Here is a 22536-nt window from a genome sequence, read left to right as displayed (position 1 = left end):
GCAGTGCCGTAACCCATCCGGCTACAGCGTCGCCCAGCAACGGAGCTGCAACGTCATCGGGCCGCCCAGCAGAACGTCAGATGAGCGGAGAGAGAGAGCCGGGCAGCGTACCCCCTGGTAAGGCTTGGACTCCGGTCGGGTGCTGCAAGTGTGTGTGGCCTGGGGAGGCATGCAGAAGGAGTACAGGAGTGCTCTGATCTCTCTCCTGCTGCACCGCGTCTGACGGGATGCATCCCGAGCGGCCCATACCTGCCCAGCAGTACCAGGACCGCCTCTTTAAGCTTACGACCGTTGTCTCTGCTGTTGGGGCCTAGTGGTGCCAGAGTTGACCGCGCAGATTGGCAAACTACATTATTCCTTGCATTACGAACAGCATTATGAACTGCATTATTCTTGCATTACGAACTGCATTATTCTTGCATTACGAACTGCCTTATTCTTGCATTATGACCCGCATTATTCTTGCATTATGAACTGCCCGGTTCTTGTATTACGAACCACATTATTCTTGCATTACGAACTGCCTGATTCTTGCATTACGAACCACATTATTCTTGCTGTCAGGAAACTCGATGATCCGCGCCTACCTAGCCATTAAAAACTACATTTCTCAGAAGGCTAGAGGAGGAGGAGCAGCATCTACACGCTTTTAGAAGTGGCTGGTTTCTTGTCTTAAACCATCCTGTGCGCCTCTGCCTGGTTGTGTATTGACTGTCTGGGTTTGGATGTGACAGGGTCTGGGGAGAGTCCTGACACCAGGGAGGAGTAGGTGAGACAGCACAGGCTGGCCTGCATTTGGTGTAGTGGGAGGAGTAGCCCCTTTGATGCAAGGAGGCCTGTGCTGCTGCCACAAAAGAATGGTTCCACCTCCTGCAGTGCGTCTGGGGCCCAGACCCTGACTATCAAAGGAAGAGGGTGTGCACTGGCAGGAAGACACCCAGGTCTGGTTTGGACCGGGCTCAGAGCCCCTGAACACAAAGACTTCAAAGGCACTTAGGGGTATAAATGTGAGAGCTGAAACCCCTGATCTCAAGACTACTTTGTGATCAAGAGGAACCTCTGCAAAAGGAGAACAGCGGAAGAGACTGAAGAGAAGGACATGCCTTGCTCTGTGTTCTGGGGCTGGCCTGCAGTTTGCTGATTTGACTAAGGAGAGGACAGGGGACTTTGCTGTGTGCTGTGTCCCCCTGCTTGAGCGGACTTTGCTCTGTGCTGTGTCCTGAAGTAACTTGTCTCCAAGGGCCCGAGGAGAGCTGGTCCCCTTTTCTGGAAACTCCGGAACATCAGAGTTTCCAATCGTGGCTCAGCGACGCTTGGTGCGTGTGCTTTTGCACGCCTGAGAGTGGTCTGTGGTGCTGTTTACGAGGTGCCCCGTGACCGCATTGCCCCCGCAGTGTGAAACATTGATCACGCTGCTGCATTGCTGTTTATGGCTTGAGCCGTCATTGTAACTGAGGCTGTGAGTGAGGATCGCCGCCTTCGGCCCGAGCCGCAACGTGCTAAAGGATTTCTTGAAACTAAGGAAGCTGCAAGGTGAAAGGGATCGTGATTGTTGTTCGCCAAGAGGAATCTGCCCAAGATCCTCAACGAATGAGAGGGCAGCGCCGTAACCCGTCCGGCTACAGCGTCGCCCAGCAACGGAGCTGCAACGTCGTCGGGCCGCCCAGCAGAACGTCCGATGAGCGGAGAGAGAGAGCCAGGCAGCGTACCCCCTGGTAAGGCTTGGACTCCGGTCGGGAGCTGCAAGTGTGTGTGGCCTGGGGAGGCATGCAGAAGGAGTACAGGAGTGCTCTGATCTCTCTCCTGCTGCACCGCGTCTGACGGGATGCATCCCGAGCGGCCCATACCTGCCCAGCAGTACCAGGACCGCCTCTTTAAGCTTACGACCGTTGTCTCTGCTGTTGGGGCCTAGTGGTGCCAGAGTTGACCGCGCAGATTGGCAAACTACATTATTCCTTGCATTACGAACTGCATTATGAACTGCATTATTCTTGCATTACGAACTGCATTATTCTTGCATTACGAACTGCCTTATTCTTGCATTATGACCCGCATTATTCTTGCATTATGAACTGCCCGGTTCTTGTATTACGAACCACATTATTCTTGCATTACGAACTGCCTGATTCTTGCATTACGAACCACATTATTCTTGCTGTCAGGAAACTCGATGATCCGCGCCTACCTAGCCATTAAAAACTACATTTCTCAGAAGGCTAGAGGAGGAGGAGCAGCATCTACAAGAAGACGCAACGCACGCTCGTTAGCGTGCGTGATTCTGATTTTGAACTGGAGATCGGCTCGGCTGAATGTCGGAGCCAAGCAGGGAAGGCGAGTCGTGCACAGCAGGATTTGTGCAGCAAAGAGTTGCCGCTAGTTGGTGCTCGTTGGTGGTCCTGGTTCAGAGCTGTAAGGATTTGGAGCATTCTACCGGCCGGTGAGTGTGTGTGGTGATTAGCAGCATGGGGCGGCGGTGAGGAAACCGCTGAGCCCTTCTAAGCATTTCAAGGAGCGGAATAAGTATATGTGGGCGGCGGTGAGGAAACCGCAAATGCCTTCTTTCTAGGTACTCCTGGAGCCAAGAAAGTACTTAGGGACTACAGTGAGGAAAAACCGCTGTGCCCTTTAAGGTTACATAAGAAGCAGAAAATGCTCTGGAAGTAGGGCAGCAATTGATTACTAAGTTTTGTTTTCTTTTTACTCACGAGAGAACAGCGTTCCATTTTTGGTTGGGTTACTACATTCAATTTACTATTTACACGGATTGTGCTACGAATAACACTCTTGCAGTATCCATGGGAATATTTATGACTTTGTATCGAGACTTTGGCCAGTTAGCACCTTTTTTCTTTCCACTGACCCTGGAGAACCGGTACACAGGGCCGGACTGGCCATAGCGGGCACTGGGCATTTCCCCGGTGGGCCGCTAGGGTGGGTCCGGTTTTGGGCCCCTGGGGGCTATTTTTGTTACCGGGGGTCAGAAATATCAGCCCCCTGTAACAAAATCGGCCGAAACCGGCCCTTGCAAACTGCTTGGCTGCACCCCCCTCACCTCAGGGGGTGCCAGCCGAGCAGATTGCCAGGGCCGGTTTTGGTTCCCAGTCCGGCCCTGCCGGTACGCAGTGGAATACCTATGATTCAAGGGTGTGCTAGGCAGAAGGTCCTATGGTGCTGGTATATGCATGTGGTATGAGTGTGGTGTTACTTACTGTGTTATGTTTTGAAGGATTATCCACACAAAAGGGACTGGTTGTTTTCAGAGGTTAGAAGCAGGCTTGCAATGACACTCTGATGGATAAGGTATTTATAGCCCAGTAGTGAGACACATATGAGAGTAGCAATTGCATGTATATTTATTCTTGATATCTGTTCATTTTTGTCTTATAGGTTCTCCTCCCTGTTGTTCCCAACCTTTCCTTTCCCTCACTTGATCGCCCTAATAGTCTGTGAACATTCTGTTGGAGTTTAGGGATGTCAAGGGGTGGACCCCTTATTGCATCGTTCAGACCCTGAGGAGTACAAAATTCTTATACTTGCATTACGAACTGCATTATTATTGCATTACGAACTGCGTTATTCTTGCGTTACGAACTTAAGTAGTGCTTGCATTAAGTACTGTCTTATTACTACATTACGAACTGCGTTACGAACTGCATAGCATTGCATTAGGACTGCATTAGATTATCGTGAATTGCTCATTAATACTGTAAGAACCTACAAGTGATTGTTGGCCTAATAACCGGCAAAGTGAAATATTACGAATACGCATATGTTGGATTCCTATCGTTTGGTCTCATCGTATTCCTTTTGATAAAGATACCGCTATTTTTATAAAACCAGTGTGGTGTCCATTTGTGGTGTTATCACTGTGTTACTGGGAGTGTGGTTGCAAATACTTTACATATTGCCTTGGAGATAAGCCTGGCTGCTCGTGCCAAGCTACCGGGGAGTGAGCAGGGGTTATCTGACAGCGTCTCCCTCCTTTCCATGACTAGAAGCAAGGGACCCTATTTGGACTAAGGTACCTACCTCAGCCAACTAGAGACCCCCAGTTCTAACACATACATATATATATATATATATATATATATATATATATATACATACATATGCACATATATCCATACAAATAAACATATATATGCACAAATATACATACATATACACATACATATGCACATATATACATACATATACACAAAAATACATATACATTTGTTCCTGAATGGCGGGAGCAAAAGAAAAGCTGCTCCTGCAGGTTGGGAGTAATGTCGGGATGGGTACAAGCAAGGGAGCCAGCGGGGCTGCGGCGGCCCAGGGTGGATAGATAGATATAGATGTGCAGAGTGTAATATGCTATTTATTACAACTGTTGAGTGAGGGGAGTGGCCATGACTCACAATCTCCAGTCCTAAACACTGGTAATAAATAGCATATCACATTCTGTGCATCAGCATATACAGCTTAAATAAGATAATTATTCAAAACCATAATGTAAGTGGTTAGTTATTTTTGCTGTATGGTAAAATCCTAATTTAGAGATATTTTGAATATTAGGAGAGTTGTTTCCCTGTGTAAAGTCATTGTAATATGCAAACTGTGCTCTTCTGAGGTCAAGGTTGCTGTACTGTGGTAATAAACTGGGAGTTGACCTTTCCACCGTAGAAATGTAGTATTATCATAGAATATCATTTTACAATGGGAGCTATTTTTTATAGATGTTCAAGTCGTATATCATTACGTTTTCAAGCAGTTCAGAATTATTGATGTCCTTTTAGATGCCGTCAGAGATGTCATCGAAGATGCCATGAGGTTATAAGCAGTTCACCTAACCATAACTGGAGAATTTCAATGATTAGGTTTTCTTTTTACTTTGAATGTGTCAGTGACAATAAATGTGGCCCCAATAGAACACAGATGTGTGATTGAGTATGTAAGTGGTTGTGTGGGTATGTGAGTGTATATGAGTGATTGTATGGGTGAGGGTGTGGCTGTATGAGTGGCTGTATAGGCGAGTGACTGGTTGTATGAGTAGCTGTATGGGTGAGTGAGAGGTTGTGTGAGGGGCTCTATGGTTGAGTTATTGGTTATGAGAGTACTTTATGGGTCTCTGAATGGGTATGTGAGTGATTGTGTGAGTGGGTGTATGAGAGGTTATATAGGGGTGTGCATGGGTGTGTAAATAGTTGTGTAGATGATGTCATCAGTGATGTCATTTGAGATGTTGTCAGTGATGTCATCAGTAATGTCACTGACCATGTAATGAGTGATGTAATAGTTGAGGTCATATGCAATACACTGCGAGCGTAAGTTATAGTTAGCTCAGGTGACTATAACTCCTGAATTTCTCTGGTTTTTTACAAGTGAAATGTGAGACTAACTATAACGTCCCTGTAACCTTAGTTTTTTCAGGTGAATTTTGACGTTTTAAAAACATTTTCCCTATCTGTAACCTGTAACCTTGAGAGTGGATGTGTGAGTGGCTATATAGTTAGGTTAGTGGGTGTGCGAGTCCCTGAGTGAGTGAGTGTGTGGGTGTGTGAATGTCTGAGTGAGGCTGTGAGTGGTTGTGTGAGTCTCAGAGTGGGTCCATAAGTGTCTGAGAGGATTTGTGAGAGGCGGCATGAGTTTCTGAGAGGGTCTGTGAATGGTAACTAGGGGTGGGCGGTAAACTCCACCGGTGGAGTCTGCAGAGCTTTGCCCCTCCAGGCTCTGCTTGAAACGCAGAGTTCAGCAAAAACTCCACCAACCCACAGGTGGAACAGAGTTTACCAGCATGCTCACCCCTAGTCTCAGCAAATCCTCTGTGGGATACTTTCTTGTGGCAACAATAGGGGTGCTTGGCCCAAAACGACCCTCAGCAGTCAAGGGCATTTCATCCCACAACCAGTAGTGCACCAGGGGGCCACTTTGCAGAGTGGTTGAGAAAGGGGGCAGGGCCTCCGACAAGGTCCTCTGCAATCCTGCTGTAGGTGACCTATTTGTGACAACAATAGGGGTTCTTGGCCTCCAGCGACCCTCAGAAGCCAAGGGGACTTCATCCCCACCCAGTAGTGCACCAGGAGGCCCCTTTGTAGAGTGGTCGAGTAAGGGGGCGGGGACTCCAACGAGGTCTCAGCAATCCCTCTGTGGGTGACTTAATTATGGCAACATTAGGGGTTCCTGGCCCCCAACGACCCTCAGCAGCCAAGGGGACTTTATCCCCCAACTAGTAGTGCACCAGGATGCACCTTTGCAGAGTGGTTGAGAAAGGTGGCGGGACCTCTGACGAGGTCTGAGCAATTCTCAGCAATCTCATTTTTGACCTTTATTCTGCCTTTTTCTGCTTGTTTCCTTTCTTTATACTGCCTCTTTCTGCTTGCTTGTTGCTGTCCTTTATTCTGCTCATTTCTGACCTTTATTCTGCCTCTTTCTGCTCGGTCCTGCCCTCTATGTTGCCTCTTTCTGCTAGTTTCTGACCTTTATTCTGCCTCTTCTTGTTCGTTTCTGACTCTTTCTGCTGATTTCTCATTGTTATGTTGCCTCTTACTGCTTGTTTCTGACCTCTATTCTGCCTCTTTCTCTCCTTTATTCTGCCTCTTTTTGCTTGTTGCGGACCTTTATTTTGTCTCTTTCTGCTCGTTTCTCACCTTTATTTTGCCCTTTACTTTTGGTTTCTGACCTCTATTTTTCCTCTTTCTGCTCGTTTCACATCTTTATTTTGTTTTTCTGCTCCCTTCTGACCTTTTTTCTGCATCTTTCAACTAGTTTCATACCTTTATTTTGCCTCTGTTTGTTTCTGACCGTTAATCTGCAACTTTCTGCTTGTTTCTGACCTTTATTGTGCCTCTTTCTGCTCAAACGATCTCTTTTATTTTGCCTCTTTGTGCTCGTTTCTCACCTTTATTTTGCCTCTTGTTTTTGGTATCTGACCTCTATCTTGCCTCTTTCTGCTTTTTTTCTACTACCTTCTTACCTTTATTCAGCCTCTTTCTGTTAGTTTCTGACTTTTATTTTGCCTCTTTCTGTTAGTTTCTGACCTTTATTCTGCCTCATTCTGCTCCTTTCTGACCTCTGTATTGCCTCCTGCGGCTCTTTTCTGACCCCTATTCTGCCTCTTTCTGCTCATTTCTGACAACTATTCAGCTTCCTGCTGCTCGTTTACCATTATTTAGCCTCTTTTTGCTCGTTGCTGAACTTTTTTTGTCCATTGATGACGTTTTCTGCCTCTTCCTGCTCATTTCTACCCTTTATTCTGCGTTTTTCTGCTAGTTTCTCCCCTTTATCTTTCCTCTTTCTACTCATTGCTGACCTTTACTCTGCCTTTTCTGCTCGTTTCCTTTCTTTATACTGCCTCTTTCTGCTTGCTTGTTGCTGTCCTTTATTCTGCTCATTTCTACCTTTATTCTGCCTCATTCTGCTCGGTCCTGCCCTCTATGTGGCCTCTTTCTGCTAGTTTCTGACCTTTATTCTGCCTCTTCTTGTTCGTTTCTGACTCTTTCTGCTGATTTCTCATTGTTATTTTGCCTCTTACTGGTTGTTTCTGACCTCTATTCTGCCTCTTTCTCCCCTTTATTCTGCCTCTTTTTGCTCGTTGCGGACCTTTATTTTGTCTCTTTCTGCTCGTTTCTCACCTTTATTTTGCCCTTTACTTTTGGTTTCTGACCTCTATTTTTCCTCCTTCTGCTCGTTTCACATCTTTATTTTGTTTTTCTGCTCCCTTCTGACCTTTTTTCTGCATCTTTCAACTAGTTTCATACCTTTATTTTGCCTCTGTTTGTTTCTGACCTTTAATCTGCAACTTTCTGCTTGTTTCTGACCTTTATTGTGCCTCTTTCTGCTCGTTTCTCTCTTTTATTTTGCATCTTTTTGCTTGTTGCAGACCTTTATTTTGCCTCTTTCTGCTCGTTGCGGACCTTTATTGTGCCTCTTTCTGCTTGTTTCTCTCTTTTATTTTGCCTCTTTGTGCTCGTTTCTCACCTTTATTTTGCCTCTTGTTTTTGGTATCTGACCTCTATCTTGCCTCTTTCTGCTTTTTTCTACTACCTTCTTACCTTTATTCAGCCTCTTTCTGTTAGTTTCTGACCTTTATTTTGCCTCTTTCTGTTAGTTTCTGACCTTTATTCTGCCTCATTCTGCTCCTTTCTGACCTCTGTATTGCCTCCTGCGGCTCTTTTCTGACCCCTATTCTGCCTCTTTCTGCTCATTTCTGACAACTATTCAGCTTCCTGCGGCTCGTTTAGCATTATTTAGCCTCTTTTTGCTCGTTGCTGAACTTTTTTTGATCATTGATGACATTTTCTGCCTCTTCCTGCTCATTTCTACCCTTTATTCTGCGTTTTTCTGCTAGTTTCTCCCCTTTATCTTTCCTCTTTCTACTCATTGCTGACCTTTACTCTGCCTTTTCTGCTCGTTTTTGACCTTTATTCTGCCTCTTTCTGCTCATTTCTCACCTTGATCCTGCCTCTTTCGGACCTAAACTTGGCCTCTTTCTGCTTCTTTCCGACCTCTATTTTGCCTCTTTCTGCTCTTTCCCGGACCGTGGGGGGGGGGGGGGGGGGGAAGCTTCATGGCCCCATGGTACCAGCACACTCCCAGCCTCCAGTGGGAGCTGGCATTGCTTTCACACACAGGGAGCTGCTAAACATGCAGCTACCTGTGTTTGAAAGCAATTTGTCTGTTTCCCTGCTCGCTTGACAGCAGGCAGAGAAACAGACAAGAGCTCCACTTCCAGCAAACAAGAGTATTTTCACAGCTCTCGCTTGCTGAAAGCGGAGTGTTTGCTGTGACTTGGCGTGAGCGGTTAAAGCTCCCGTCAAGCCACAACCAACAGTTATGTCCCAGGGGTGAGCACCCCAGGACATAGCAGGAGCCTGCCCTGGGGGTGGCAGTCCCCAGGGCCATCTATTGCTTCAGGAGGGGGGTAGTGTGGCCCCCCTCCAATGCAGTACTTATCCCCAGGGAGGTGGTGGTCCCCGGCCCCTGCGGACAGCCCCCCTTAATTTGAATTAATTCCCCCGGGGAGGTGGCAGTGATATGCCCCCAGGACTTGGCCCACCAGGGGGATTATTTAAAAGCAAGTGTGGGAGCCCATGCTTTTTTTTATGTACCGCAAATTTGCGAATATCACAAGTTCATGGCAATCTTTTTTTTTAATGCTTTTAAGCCATGGCGGGGGCTCCAGGAGGACCCCAAGACCAAGACCTGGGGCTCAGTGTATTCCTACACTGTCCCTTTTTCTTTACATTTTTTTTTAAGACTCGCTTGAAGCCGAGTCCCAAGATGACTGCCTACACTTCGTGGTTGAAGTGTTGGCAGCCAATCAGAGCTCTGCTTTTCCGTGCACGAGCTTATTATTATTTGCGAAGTCGTCGCAGCCACGGATATCACTAACTTTATTCTCCTAAATTTCTCAACAACTACTGAACGAATTTACATCAAATAACAAAAAGCAGTATCCGCTAAACAAAATCTGGTTTTCTGCCAAATTTGGTGTAATTCTGCCCAGCATTTCGGGCTGTAGTTGTGTTGAAAACTCTTATGTGAATTAATATGGGAAACACACTTTTTTTGATCCCCGCCCTTTTTCTTCTCAGCCCCCACTTGACAAAACACCCTGAACATTTCCATACGCAACAAGAATCACTGCCACACTTTTTGGGAAAATTTAGTGAAGATTCATCAAACGACACCAAAGATTTAGGCAAGTCAAAAAAAGATTTTCCTGTCGAAACAAGTTCCTAACTACCTACGGGCAACTGCCAATAGGTAATATACACCCCTCAATATTTCCAAAGCAAAAGACGACACCGTACTCCAAGAACTGTGATTTTTCATGGCTTAGCCAATCAATGAGTTGCATGAAAAATTAGAGTACCTAGAGTGTGGATATATATATATATATCCAATTACTCTCCAAATGTGCAGTCGCGCACAAAAACAGGAACGGACAACTTCTATTGCCGGTGCCAAAAGATGTAGTTTATTTAATTTATACAGATAAGTGCACAGCTCATGACGCGTTTCGGGCCGCCTGGCCCTTGCTCACATGATCACGTTACGCTCATTGTAGTGAATCTATTTAAAAAAACACCACCCATCACCAGACTGGATCCGTGGTACTACAATTGAAATAGACAACATCCTAATTTTGGTAGTTCACTCTGATGGAACTTGAACACTGATGTTACAAGAAACATAATGATACTCAATAACAGTGATAATTGGATGCTATAAATACAAAACTACATCGTTTGTGCTTTCATTTAGAATAATAAGTTAAATCTTAAATATATTTATGAATGCACGCTGTTTCATTAAAGCTCTAATCAAATAAGGGTATATGTGCTAGAAAAATACACCTTCTTCAACCTCATTGGAAAGTATGTAATTGTCTGATACAAATTCGGGGTTCGGGGTGTCAAGTCAGAAATGTGAAAATGTTGCCTTAAGCGAGTCAACAATAGTGTGGTTTCCTTTCTGAAGCACATGTTTAATATGACTGGTACAAATAGCACAAGTCAAACATAGTATCAATTCCTATGCGATACCAAATCACTAGAATAAGAGAATACATATGCTTACTAATATATGATAAAAATACAAATATTATTATTGTAAACATTGTTGCTAGTGCTGAAGAACAGATCAAAATTGATTAAGTAGCTCTGTTGGTAAAACATGTGCAAATGTTGCTTTCAGCGAGTGAACAGTACTGTGGTTTCGTTCATGACACACCTACTCATTGTGACTGGTACAAATCCCAAATGTCAAACATAGTATCTATTCTAATTTAATACCATATGATTAAAAATAGATAATAAATATGCTACCTAAAAAGTAAAAATACTACTACTGTAAACGAACCCACTAGTGCCAAAAAAGACCAATATTGATAAAAAATTACTTAGTTGGAAAAACTGTTGATGAGCTTCTTAAGTGCCACGTTTGTCAAGATACTAAGTGCTAAATTGCATGGTGATAAAGTGCAAAAGTGTAAATATATAAAAATTTCACTTTTTTCGTATTTAAAAACGGCAGCTAGGTAGGAACTGTTATTTTCAAAAGGGCCAGAGCCGCTTGCAAAAGCGGGTTTTGGAGCATTTGAGGGCCGTAACTCATAATGATAAACAGTATCCTATTGCACACCACTTTCATTCTACTCATAATCAAAATACGAGTTTGTTATCATTTGTTGTCCAGGACTGTGTCCCCAGAAGAGAGAGGGGAGGAGATAGAACTAAAGAACGTAGACGTCTAGAGTCCAGGATTATCATTAAGTATCACACCTTGCAACCTAGCGGACGCAATAGTGATGAAGCATTAGCAGTTCATTTCGGCTGAGTGATACTGTAGCCTTTGTTTCTCTTTTAAAATGCCTAACTGGAATTTTTAACCGATGTTTTTTATTCCCACTATCTCTGAATCAATGTCAATGATGTGTGTATATGTAAAATATGTAACACTATATTTATATTACAACATTTATTTCTTATTTTTATTTTCAGATTGCACAAATTGTCTCTAATGAACTATGAGATAATGACGTGAATTATCTGTCTTCACTTTCTATTACTTTGAATGTCACATGTTTTGTATAAAACTTTATTGTTTTTCATTGCCCACTACTCGTGAACAAGAAGCGGGCGCTTTGAAACGCGTTGGATGACTTTCCATGAAATAAATAATCACGCTTGAAGCAATTTATGGGCCAAGGCGTGTTGTCTTTGTACGCCAAGAGAGACAACTCTTTGTGTGTGGATTTATTAGGGTTGGCAACCCCGCCACGGCCCGCCTTGCAAGCGGCTCGGGTCCTTTTGTGTGTTGGAATATATAATTATTTCCTGACGGTTCAAGCCTCTTCAGGTTAAGCCACCAAAGCCAATTGTTTTTCCAGGCTGAAACCAGGAGACAGCACAATTCCAGTTAGTAGCTGGATTATTTTTTTCATTTAATTTCCTGCGAACCAAAGTGAATCGTGCTAGCAAACCAAATAGTGGGGGAAAGGGGTTTGTGAGGGTTTACCCACATATACAATAATACTAATATATAAATATAGTTTTCCAACCCATGAAAGATTTTTATGAAATGTGGAACCATAAAACTGTACCATCGTTATTAACAAATATTTTTTTTACTTCCTCTTTAAATTTGCTCCCCCTAGTTGAATCTGTGTAAACACTGAGGTTCCAGCACTGGACTTAACTTATTAACATTCTGCCAAAATGCAAAGGAAACTCTGACCATAAACACACACCGGCTGCTGCCAAAGTGTAACACATCTTCACAGAGGCAGCAATACTTTTTCTGTAGTTATGATTAAGTCGAACGTTCCATCGAAAAGCCTTATCTTTGCTAATAACTTTTCGGAAGTACAAACAATTTGCAGGAATCTTTCCAAACAAATTACCCATAACACTATGAAAGGGATGACAATGAGTATTGCATTATTTATTGTCTTGAGTATATGTTGTTATTTAATGACCTTCAGCAGGAGCCACAGGGCCTAGGAGCCGGACAGACCATCCGCAGGTGGCCACCACTCGCTCTGCATCGCCTTTAGCCATGCACAGCATGGTTAGCCGAAGGGTCTGGGCTTCGGCCGGGCCCTGTACCCGACCCTCAAAGGGAGTTGGCCACAGGGCCTGGTCTCCCACCATGCCATGTGCCCAACCCTCGGTGGGCAACCAACTCTAGCTGCACACAGCCTTCAGTCATGTGCAAATGGGTGTTGGCCACAAGGCCTGGACCGTGGCCAGTTCCCGCTCCCACCCCACAGTGTGCGACCATCCCCCAGATATGTTCAAACAAGAGTATTCCTTGGCACAAGTGTAAATACTCTGTAGACTGTAGAAAAAGTCAGGCAGAGCTTCAACTGGGAGGATTTGCGAACAATACGTTAGACTTCTCTCTGTGTATATATGGATTTCAAATTAAAAAAATGTTTTCGTATACATTCACCCAGCAGAGATGGCCACAGTGTTGTGTAGAAAGCCCCTACACTTCTATTGAGGGTGCATCTCTTACAGAAACAAGTTAATGTTTGTCAGTGGGTCGAATTAATTACCCACCCTTTTTACTCCTACATTTGGGGAACAAATAAAAGCTGTATTATCCATCAATAGCTAGTTTTAAGTTCTAATCCGTACCTCTCCCAACTGAGCCCTCTATCCCTTATATCCAAGACACTCATCAAAAATCTATTGTCCTGTTACTAACTATTAAAACACCTTACAACTCCCCGACATCAGGGTAGTTGCTTCCACCTGAAACTTTCAGACCAGTGCCAAGAGGGACTCAATGATGAAGCATTGGGTGGATGAAGTCCTTCAGTCCTAAAAACACAAGTACTTTCAGACTATTTTCTACAGTCTAGAGAGTATCTATACTTTTAGCAAGAAGTACTCTTTTGCATGAATTTATGTAATGGAGGGTGTCCGTTCTTAGTTTCCTCCTCCTCTAGTCTTCCTCCATTGTGCCTTGACAACCCCCTACATTTGGCCGTTGGCCAAGCACAGCAGTAGTGCACCTAATACTTGTTTTCCATTTTTTGGGATTGGTAGAGTCCATGCTGGATTCCAAATCCTGAGGCCCCAGAAGTGTTTGCAAGACCCAGAGAGGATCCAGGATTCACATGGGGTCTGTGAATAGTCTACTTATCTTCAGTAATGATCTTTCTGGTGGATACTCTAACCGCAGATTCCTCGCCTTGTGAATATTCTCCAGGAATCAGATGGGATCTGGAAACTTTAAGGCAGTACTCCTGCAAGCCTGTAGGTGACATCATGTGGCTCTGCGCTGCTGTTGTTCCGTTCCGGAAATGATGGACGCTCGCATCTCAATTGATATCTTAGCCAGTCTACATCCTCAGATGCAGAGCCTATCGACAGATTGGCAGGACCAGTGTGCAGATCTCAAATTTGGGACTTTTGTAGATGGAAATATTCTAGTTCACATAACACGGAGATGAAGGGTCATTAAAGAACATGCGATTAGCTAGAGTATCCACCGGAAAGATCATTACTGAATGTAAGTAACATGTCCTTCTGAAGGATACCTCTAACCACAGATTTCTCATCTTGTGAAGAGATACCATAAAAATATCTCCCAAGGTGGTGGGTAAGTGGGCTGTCTCAGACCAAAACATCCTGCAGTACAATGCTGTGGCCCTGATTTCCTGAAATTATTCGATGGCCAAATCTGCCTATTCACGTAAAAGACAAGAGACATTGAATGATATGTCCATCAGAGATGCTCAGACACCCGTAGACCTTATCCAGACACAACCCTGCAATGCAACATTGGTACCCGCTGCTCATCCTGAGCAGTCGGTCATGTCTAAACTAGACCGGATTACAAACTTGGCTGCGTTGCGGACATTCAGAATAGCTTGAGGTCTCTGGAACTGCAGACAAAACTCGAGCCACTGCGTCTGATAGGGCATGGGAGTAGCCGCCTAGAAGGCAGCTGGCACTCGCTGAATGCAGAGCAAGGCTTATAGAAGAAAATATGAGTTTTCCAAACGTTCCTATGTTTTTTTAACTCACAATCAGGTGGAGTGGTGAAGACTTTACTTTGCTTCGCTGGGGGACTCCCGAACCACCAAACTCTGTGCCGTAGGATGTTGTGTAAGAAAAGCATGGTCTGCTGGGACTAGGTAATGGCAGAGAGTGACCTGCCCATTAACTGGTGGCCTTGTTTACTTCGTTTTTTGTCTTTGTCCTATAGGGAGACAAAATCCTCCCTCTCATCTAAATTGTTGTTGCCAAAAAGACTGTGCGAAGTTTGGGCAAAAAGTCAGAGTCAGAGGGATTGCCTGCTGGCTGTGCTCTAGTGGGCACCAGGTGCGGCGTCGGTCGTGGTGGATTCTGCTGGGAGTCGAAAAGTAAAATGGGCTGTAAATCCTCCTCTGGCATCAGCAGTGTCAGTACCTGCATCGATGGAATGGGTAAGGGGGATCGCACTGGAAGGACATAAATCAGCACTGAAGCCTCTACGGAACCAGAGGTGGGTTTGAGGGGCCCAGAGAGCATCCAAGGCAGACCCACTAATCTGTCAATCCTTGGGACCCAAAGCACACCAGAGGGAGCCAGCAAAGTCCAGAAAATGGGGAGAATGGCTTCCATAAAGGTATCGACGTACTACAACATTGCTGAAAAGCCTGGAAATTCAGGGTTCATCTGGACAAGATTCCGAATGTGCTTTAATGGAGATTGGGAATGAGATTATGAGGCACGTGGATGTCCTCACACCTTCGCTGGGATGGCCAGAAGAGGCAGATTACCACTTCAATTTCTTATGCTTCTTTTTGGACTTACCCAAAGACTTCAACCACAATGATGACCTGCTGCAAGAACAACTTTGGGAGTGTGACGGGACCTTCCTTTCAACTTAAACTGTTTGCAGCATGGGGTCTTCCGATGTTTGGCAATATGCAACTTCGACTCACAGTCCTGTATGGCCTTCGGATTCATCTGAAGTATATAAAAAGGGATGGATGGAATGATTCAATTAATGTCAGCCACTGGTAATTACTCGGGCCACATTCCAGTCCATCGTTATATTGCACACCATGCCATCTCAGTTTGGACCAAGCAATATGGAAATCATTCTTCACCTTGGTTCAGTGAGAACAGTTCAGCCCTGACTGCAGGCCAGGTCCTCCCTGACAAAGAACACAAGCAACCCAAGACCGGTTTTGCCCTTTATGAACTGGTCAGTAGAGTTTAGCTAAGCTTCAGTGTCTGTCTTGGATTGCTTGCATCCTGGTTCAGGAAGGTCCTGACCTGGCAGTTGGGATTGGGATACAGCCCAAGCAACTGCCAAGGGCTGAGATTAATTCAAGCATTCCAACCATTACAGTTAACGCCCTAAGTATGATGTCAATGCCCAGACGTGGATCCCATGCTCACTGTGCCACTGGAACCAAGCTATACCCTACTGATGAACCAGAGTCAGGCCGAAACTGTTCTTGGGTTGCTTGTGTTCCAGTTTAGGTAAGACCTGGCCTGACAGTTCGGGCTGGGGTGTTCCTAGTGGAGCAAGTCAAGACTGCTTTACCTATGGCTGGGTGCAAACTGAGAAGGCATGGTGGGTAAAAAGTGACGGACTGGGATTCAGCCCTGACTGATTGCCAGTGGGTGAGATGAATTCTCATTCCATCCATCATCTTGCTGTTCTTAGGGTTCATCTGGGCGCAGTCGTTGCAGGTCCTGGAGTCGTGCTCTGACCCCAGAAAGAAACAGACTTTGAGAGGGTCCATTACCGAAGTCTGCTCGCAACAGTCCCAACACAGTATGAACCCTGTTGGTTTAGGGGGTGACATTTTCCATTGCACACTGGAATTTGTTTTGGAAAAAAGGGTCTAAAAGTGCACCAAGAACGGAACTGATGTTAGCGTGCAGCTTATATGCAGGCCTGTTTGCCATGTCCAAAGCGGAACGGCATTGGCCCGGAGCCACACAACGCTACCTACCAGCACGCAGGAGTACTGCTTTAAAGTTTCCGCATCCAGACTAACGCCTAGGGAATATTCACAAGGTGAGGAAACCGTAGTTATAATTATCGATCAAAAATCATTTTTGTGTTTCATATTTTAATGACGGAGTCCGTTTAAAGCCACCCCCCACCTCGCATTTGGCTGGGGGCAGGGTAAGCTGACTATGTACCCTTATGCCTAATTGCTTTTCAATTCTTCCCTAAATGGTGCTCAATGTACTGTGCAGGGTAACGGTACCACAACAGAAAGTTTTCTGTGACAGCCACCCTAACAGAATGCGATGGATTCACAAATTTGATGTAAGATTCTGAAATTCGCAACAGATGACCGGAGGAAAAACTGCCAAGTTCAATGGGGTACAATATGTTTTTTAAATAGATTTGCAAACCTGTGCAGGATTCCTGAATCAACAGTCTAGCTATCTTTAAAATAGAATTGCTTCATGCCAAACCCGAGCATCTTTTTAAAAGTTAATTTCTCAAAAACTAGTGGATGGATATACACCAAACCAAATAAAGGCACGTCCTTGCGTAAAGTTCTACCTTCATGTCAAATCTGGTGCAAGTCCATCCTGTATTTTATTCTGCATTGAGGACCAAACAATCATATGGGATTTAAAATGGGAAAGGCCACTTCTGGGGCTCCCCCTTTTTCTTTGCCTTTGCTTGATGGCCTTGCAAAACAATTGTGATAAAGAACCTAACAAGCATGTACTTTTCTTTTGAAAAGTTTTGAGTATATTTACTGAATGGTGTAAAAAGTATTAAGAAAACAAAAAATGCCTTTGCTCTATCACCGCCAACGTAATTTATATATGCCAAGCCAATGAAAAGAAATGTGGCCAATTAACAAATGATTTGTAATAAGTATCCTACTAAAAGTGCAATCACATAACTATACTACAATGCAAAGGTCAAATTCCATGCTACTACCATGACAGAGCAGAGAAATTGACGCACACAGAAACTGAAATGCTACAGACTAAGAATATCACCCCAAATGCTCTGAAGTGGGGGTGTTATTTCATACTCTGAATAGGGTTCACCTGGTGATGGCCAGTTGAAACATGTCAGTAATCCAAAATTCTATTCCCATATTCGAGGTAGATTTTCAGTTTTTAATACTAATTAATTGTCAAGAATTCCTGTCATACAAGGGAAACACGCCCTTATGTAAACAGGAGAGCTGTTACATAACTCAAGGGAAACACGCCCTTATGTAAACAGGAGAGCTGTTACATAACTCAAGGGAAACACGCCCTTATGTAAACAGGAGAGCTGTTACATAACTCAAGGGAAACACGCCCTTATGTAAACAGGAGAGCTGTTACATAACTCAAGGAAAACACGCCCTATAAAGGGAGGAACCGGGAGGTACAAGGCTGTCGGATATTGTGTTTACACCGACGTACCTGCTTCGTGAAGAGCAGTGTTCCGGAGTGGTGCTCCAGTAAGGCAAGAACGGAGGTAGGTCGAGTCGTTACTCCCTGGGCCGTGTCTTGCCCCATCGTCACCTGTGAAGGACCCGGAAGCTCTACCGGTCAACCATTGAGCCTCGCTTTTTGACTCGGCTGAGTCCAAGCGCAGTGGCGCTTTTGCTGGTTGGAGTCGTAACTCCCAGCCCGACCAGAGACACAGGGACTGCCAGCTGTAACGCACACCAGGAGGTGTTTGCCGCGTTACAGACTCGGAAGTCCACAGGATTGATCGAGCGGCTGCTCTCGGTTCAGTCTTCTTGCTTGTGATTGGGGTATCGGTGACGCATCACCAGGAGGTGACTCCGCGTCCCGGTGCAGTCTGAGGAAGAGGTTGAGCGGCTGCTCCCTTCAGGTAGAGACCCCGGCTGGGTGTTTCCCTGACTCCTCGATTCTCCCCAACACTCTTCGTGCCCCTCACAGCCTACCGATTGGCATTGTCGGCCATTTCATTTCTGCCCTCTGTTGGCATACGCCGGGATCGGCGTATATGCAGAGGACGGTTAGGACCATCCGTGCTGTGGGCTGGTAACGTACTTAGCCTGGAGGATTCCAGTGACTATAACTTTTGTTTGTTCTTTGTATTTTATTTGCCTTCATTAAAAGAACTAACCCTTCACAAGTGGTTGCGTCCTCATTGTCGTGTCTGTTAAACGATCCTGAGACGTTCAGGGCGTTACAAAATATCCGACCTTAATAACACTAACTGTCTCCCGGTCGATAACAGACATGGCAACACTTGATGATGTGCTGGCTGCTTTAGCGGCCATGCAAGTTGAAGTGGCTGCCTCTAGGCAAGAAACAGCCGATGTAAAAGCCAGACTGGATGCTATCCAATTGGACCCGCTCACGCCCAGCACCTCCCTCACGAACCAGACCCCTGCGGTAGTAGTGGAAATGCCGGTAGCCATCCCCTTGGCAACACCAGAGAGGTACAGTGGGGATCCTAACACAGTGCAGGTATTCCTCACACAAGTGGCGCTACATTTATCGTGCAAACCAAAGGCGTTCCCCACGAGTCAGGCTCGTGTGGCTTTCCTTATATCCTATTTGGCTGGAAACGCGGCACAATGGGCCGTACCTCTGGTGAGCAGGGACGACCCCCTCTTATGTGATTGGGGTGCTTTTCGCGAGGAATTCCTGAAGGTATTCGACAGAAGGGCTGACTCGTACACGGCGGACCGTGAAATGCTTGAGTTGAGACAGGGATCCAACGACCTGGTGCAGTATCTCAACGCGTTCCGAAGGCTGGTTGCGGAAACCAAGTGGCCTGTTGCTAAACAGACGGCGCTCTTCCATCAAGGGCTGTGCGATGAGCTCAAGGACGCCGTGGCTCATATTGACCCTCAACCCAAGACATGTGAGGGCCTTATCAACCTGGTATTACGGCTGGAACATAGGCTAAGTGAAAGAAAGGGGGATCATGGGAGAAAAGGAAAATCCCTTCCATCCTATGTGACGGTGGGAAGTCCTGAAACTTCCACCGCATCCAAGGGAGAACCCATGGACATCAGCGCAATACGAGCGAGCCTCACAGCCACGGAGAAAGAGTCACGCCGTAAACAAGGATTGTGCCTATATTGTGGCAAAAAAGGCCACTACGTACGTGAATGCCCTGCCAAACCGAAGACGTCACGTTATCGGGCCAACCGGTCGGTAACAGCCGTGGTGGACATACCGGCGGAAAACTAGAGGACTCCAAGACCAGAGAAGGGGCATCTCGGAGTCACTCATCCATCCCTTCACTTTCCAACTCGGTCACTAAGGGACAACGACACCTGTTTATCACGGTGCACGTGGGAGTGCATGACCAGTGGATACCCATTGTGGCCATGGTGGATTCAGGGGCCACTGGCATGTTTATGGACCACAACGAGGCATGCAGGCTAGGGCTAGTGCTTCTTCCCAAAGCAGTACCCGAAGACGTCTATGCGGTAGACGGAAGGCGATTGGTGACGGGGCCCATCGGACAGCACACGGGGGTCCTTCCGATGAGATATGGGAGGAACCATTTGGAACAAATCGATTTTAACATCATCCGAGCGCCCCAATATGGCGTCATATTGGGATTGCCGTGGCTACAGAAACACAACCCCTTTGTGGATTGGCCAACACATCGCATCGAAATGACGTCACCGTATTGCATCCTGCATTGTGGAATAAGAACGGAATCCCTTGACGCAGATGAGAGCGGGAGTCAGACGGTGGCTACAGCGGCAGAAAAAGATGTGGCTCTCCCCCAGGCTTATCACAGTTTTGAGGATGTATTTGATGAGGTGAAGGCGGAAGTGCTACCACCACATAGACAGTTTGACTGCCAGATCGACCTGGTGCCAGGGGCCAGCGTTCCCAGCGGCAGGCTGTATGCCCTGACGGAGCCTGAAAACGTGCATCTCCGGGGGTACCTGGATAAACTCCTCAAGCTAGGATTCATCCGCCCGTCCAAGTCTCCGGCCGCCTCGCCACTCTTCTTCATCCCGAAGGCTAATGGGGAGCTGAGAGCCTGTGTGGACTTTAGGGCATTGAATGCGATAACCATAAAAAATCGGTACCCCTTGCCTCTCATCAGTGTACTTCTGGAACAGGTCAAGAAAGCTCGTATCTACACCAAGTTGGATTTGAAAGGGGCATACCATCTGGTGCGCATGAGGGACGGAGACGAGTGGAAGACCGCCTTTAAGACCAGGTTCGGCCTTTTTGAGTACCTCGTCATGCCGTTCGGTCTGTGCAACGCCCCGGCAGCCTTTCAGTACTTTTTGAATGAGGTATTCAGAGAGGAGTTGGATATCTACGTGGTCGTATATATCGACGACATCCTCATCTATTCGTCCAGTGTGGAGGAGCACGTACACCACGTCAAAGCTGTGCTCCAAAAGCTGAGGGAAAACATGCTGTTTTGTAAACTCAGCAAGTGTGACTTCCACGTCACATCCGTGGAATTCCTCGGAGTGATGCTGAGTCCAGAGGGACAGGAGATGGCAGAACGAAAGATCAAGGCGGTGAAAGAATGGCCGGTGCCCCAAAGCGTGAAGGACGTCCAAAGTTTCATTGGCTTCGCCAACTTTTACAGGCGGTTTATAGATGGATTTTCAGGAGTGGTGGCCCCAATCACACAGCTACTGAGGAAGTCCAAGGAGTTTGTCTGGTCCCCTGAAGCGAACAAAGCCTTTGAGGCCCTGAAAAGCGCCTTTGGTAAGGCGCCGGTGTTGGCTCACCCCGATCCGGATCTCCCCTACGTGGTGGAAGCGGACGCGTCGGATGTGGCGCTGGGGGCTATCTTGTCCCAACGCAACCACGACACAGGGGTGCTTCATCCCGTTGCGTACATGTCCCGCAAACTCAACGACGCCGAACGCAACTACCATATTGCGGAGAAGGAGCTTCTCGCAATCAAGGACGCCTTCACCGAATGGAGGCATTGGTTGATGGGGGCAAGACATGTGGTATCGGTGTACACGGACCATCGGAACCTACAGTTCATGACGGCCACTAGACACCTTTCTCCCAGGCAGCTGCGGTGGATGATCTTCTTTGCGGGGTTCAACTTCCGCATCACATATCGGCCGGGGACGGAAAACCGGAAGGCGGACGCCCTGTCCCGTCAATCTGCAGTTAAGGAACCATTGCCTGCAACCGAGCGTTCCATCATTTCCCCGAGGATGGTATTGGGGGTTATCCAACCGGATACTTTCCTGAGGGGAATAAAGAGAGGGATCAGGTCATTCGCATGGCGGAGGTGGCTCCTCAGTCACAGAGAATGGCAGCTGAAGGACGGGATACCCCTGAAGGGCAGGTGCCTATTGATACCCACGCCTAGGCTAAGGAAACAAGCATTCATCTGGTGCCATGACTCTCCATGCGCAGGTCATTTGGGCTTTGAAAAAACGGTGGCTAGCATGGGACGGCATTTCTGGTGGCCAACCATGAGAGTGGATGTCAGGAGGTGGGGACAGGAGTGTCCTACGTGTGCTACCATGAAGGCCGACCATGGCCGAACCCAAGGGCTCTTACATCCACTTCCGACCCCGGATAGACCATGGGATAGCATATCACTGGACTTCGTGGTGGGCCTACCGGTAGACCAGGGGATGACGGCAATACTGGTGGTGGTGGATTACTTGACGAAAATGGGGCACTTCATCCCCTGCAAGAGAGTCCCTACGGCCGGGGAATTGGCGTCACTACTCCTAAAGAATGTGGTACGACTGCATGGATTACCTGGGGTGATCGTGTCGGACCGGGGGTCGCAGTTTACTGCGCAATTCTGGAAGACTTGGTGCACTGCGCTGCATGTTAAGACCGCCCTGTCCACCAGCTACCACCCTCAAACGGACGGCCAAACCGAGCGCCTGAACCAAACGCTCAAACAGTATCTGCGATGTTTTGTGGACCAGGGCAGGGAAGAATGGGTCGACTTGCTATGGGTTGCAGAGATAGCCTATAACAACGCCACTCACAGCTCCACACAGTCATCTCCGTTCTATAGCAACTATGGCCAACATCCCAGGTTCTTGCCATTTCTACATCCGTTCAGAGAGGACAGGATTCCCGCCACAGCGGACAGGGTGGCACACATAAAAGACAC

The 22536-nt window shown here is 46.5% G+C and overlaps 1 protein-coding gene across 1 annotated transcript in view; it reads right to left on the bottom strand.

Annotated features, from left to right (window-relative positions):
- AK8 (adenylate kinase 8) overlaps positions 1-22536 on the bottom strand; it is an 883547-nt gene that overhangs the window by 686014 nt on the left and 174997 nt on the right. The gene's annotated exons all lie outside the window — the stretch shown is intronic.

Source organism: Triturus cristatus, chromosome 1_2, assembly GCF_964204655.1.
Source record: "Triturus cristatus chromosome 1_2, aTriCri1.1, whole genome shotgun sequence".
Lineage (NCBI taxonomy): Eukaryota > Metazoa > Chordata > Amphibia > Caudata > Salamandridae > Triturus > Triturus cristatus.
Note: the sequence above shows the minus strand (reverse complement) of the source record. Positions and strands in the feature narration are given on the sequence as shown.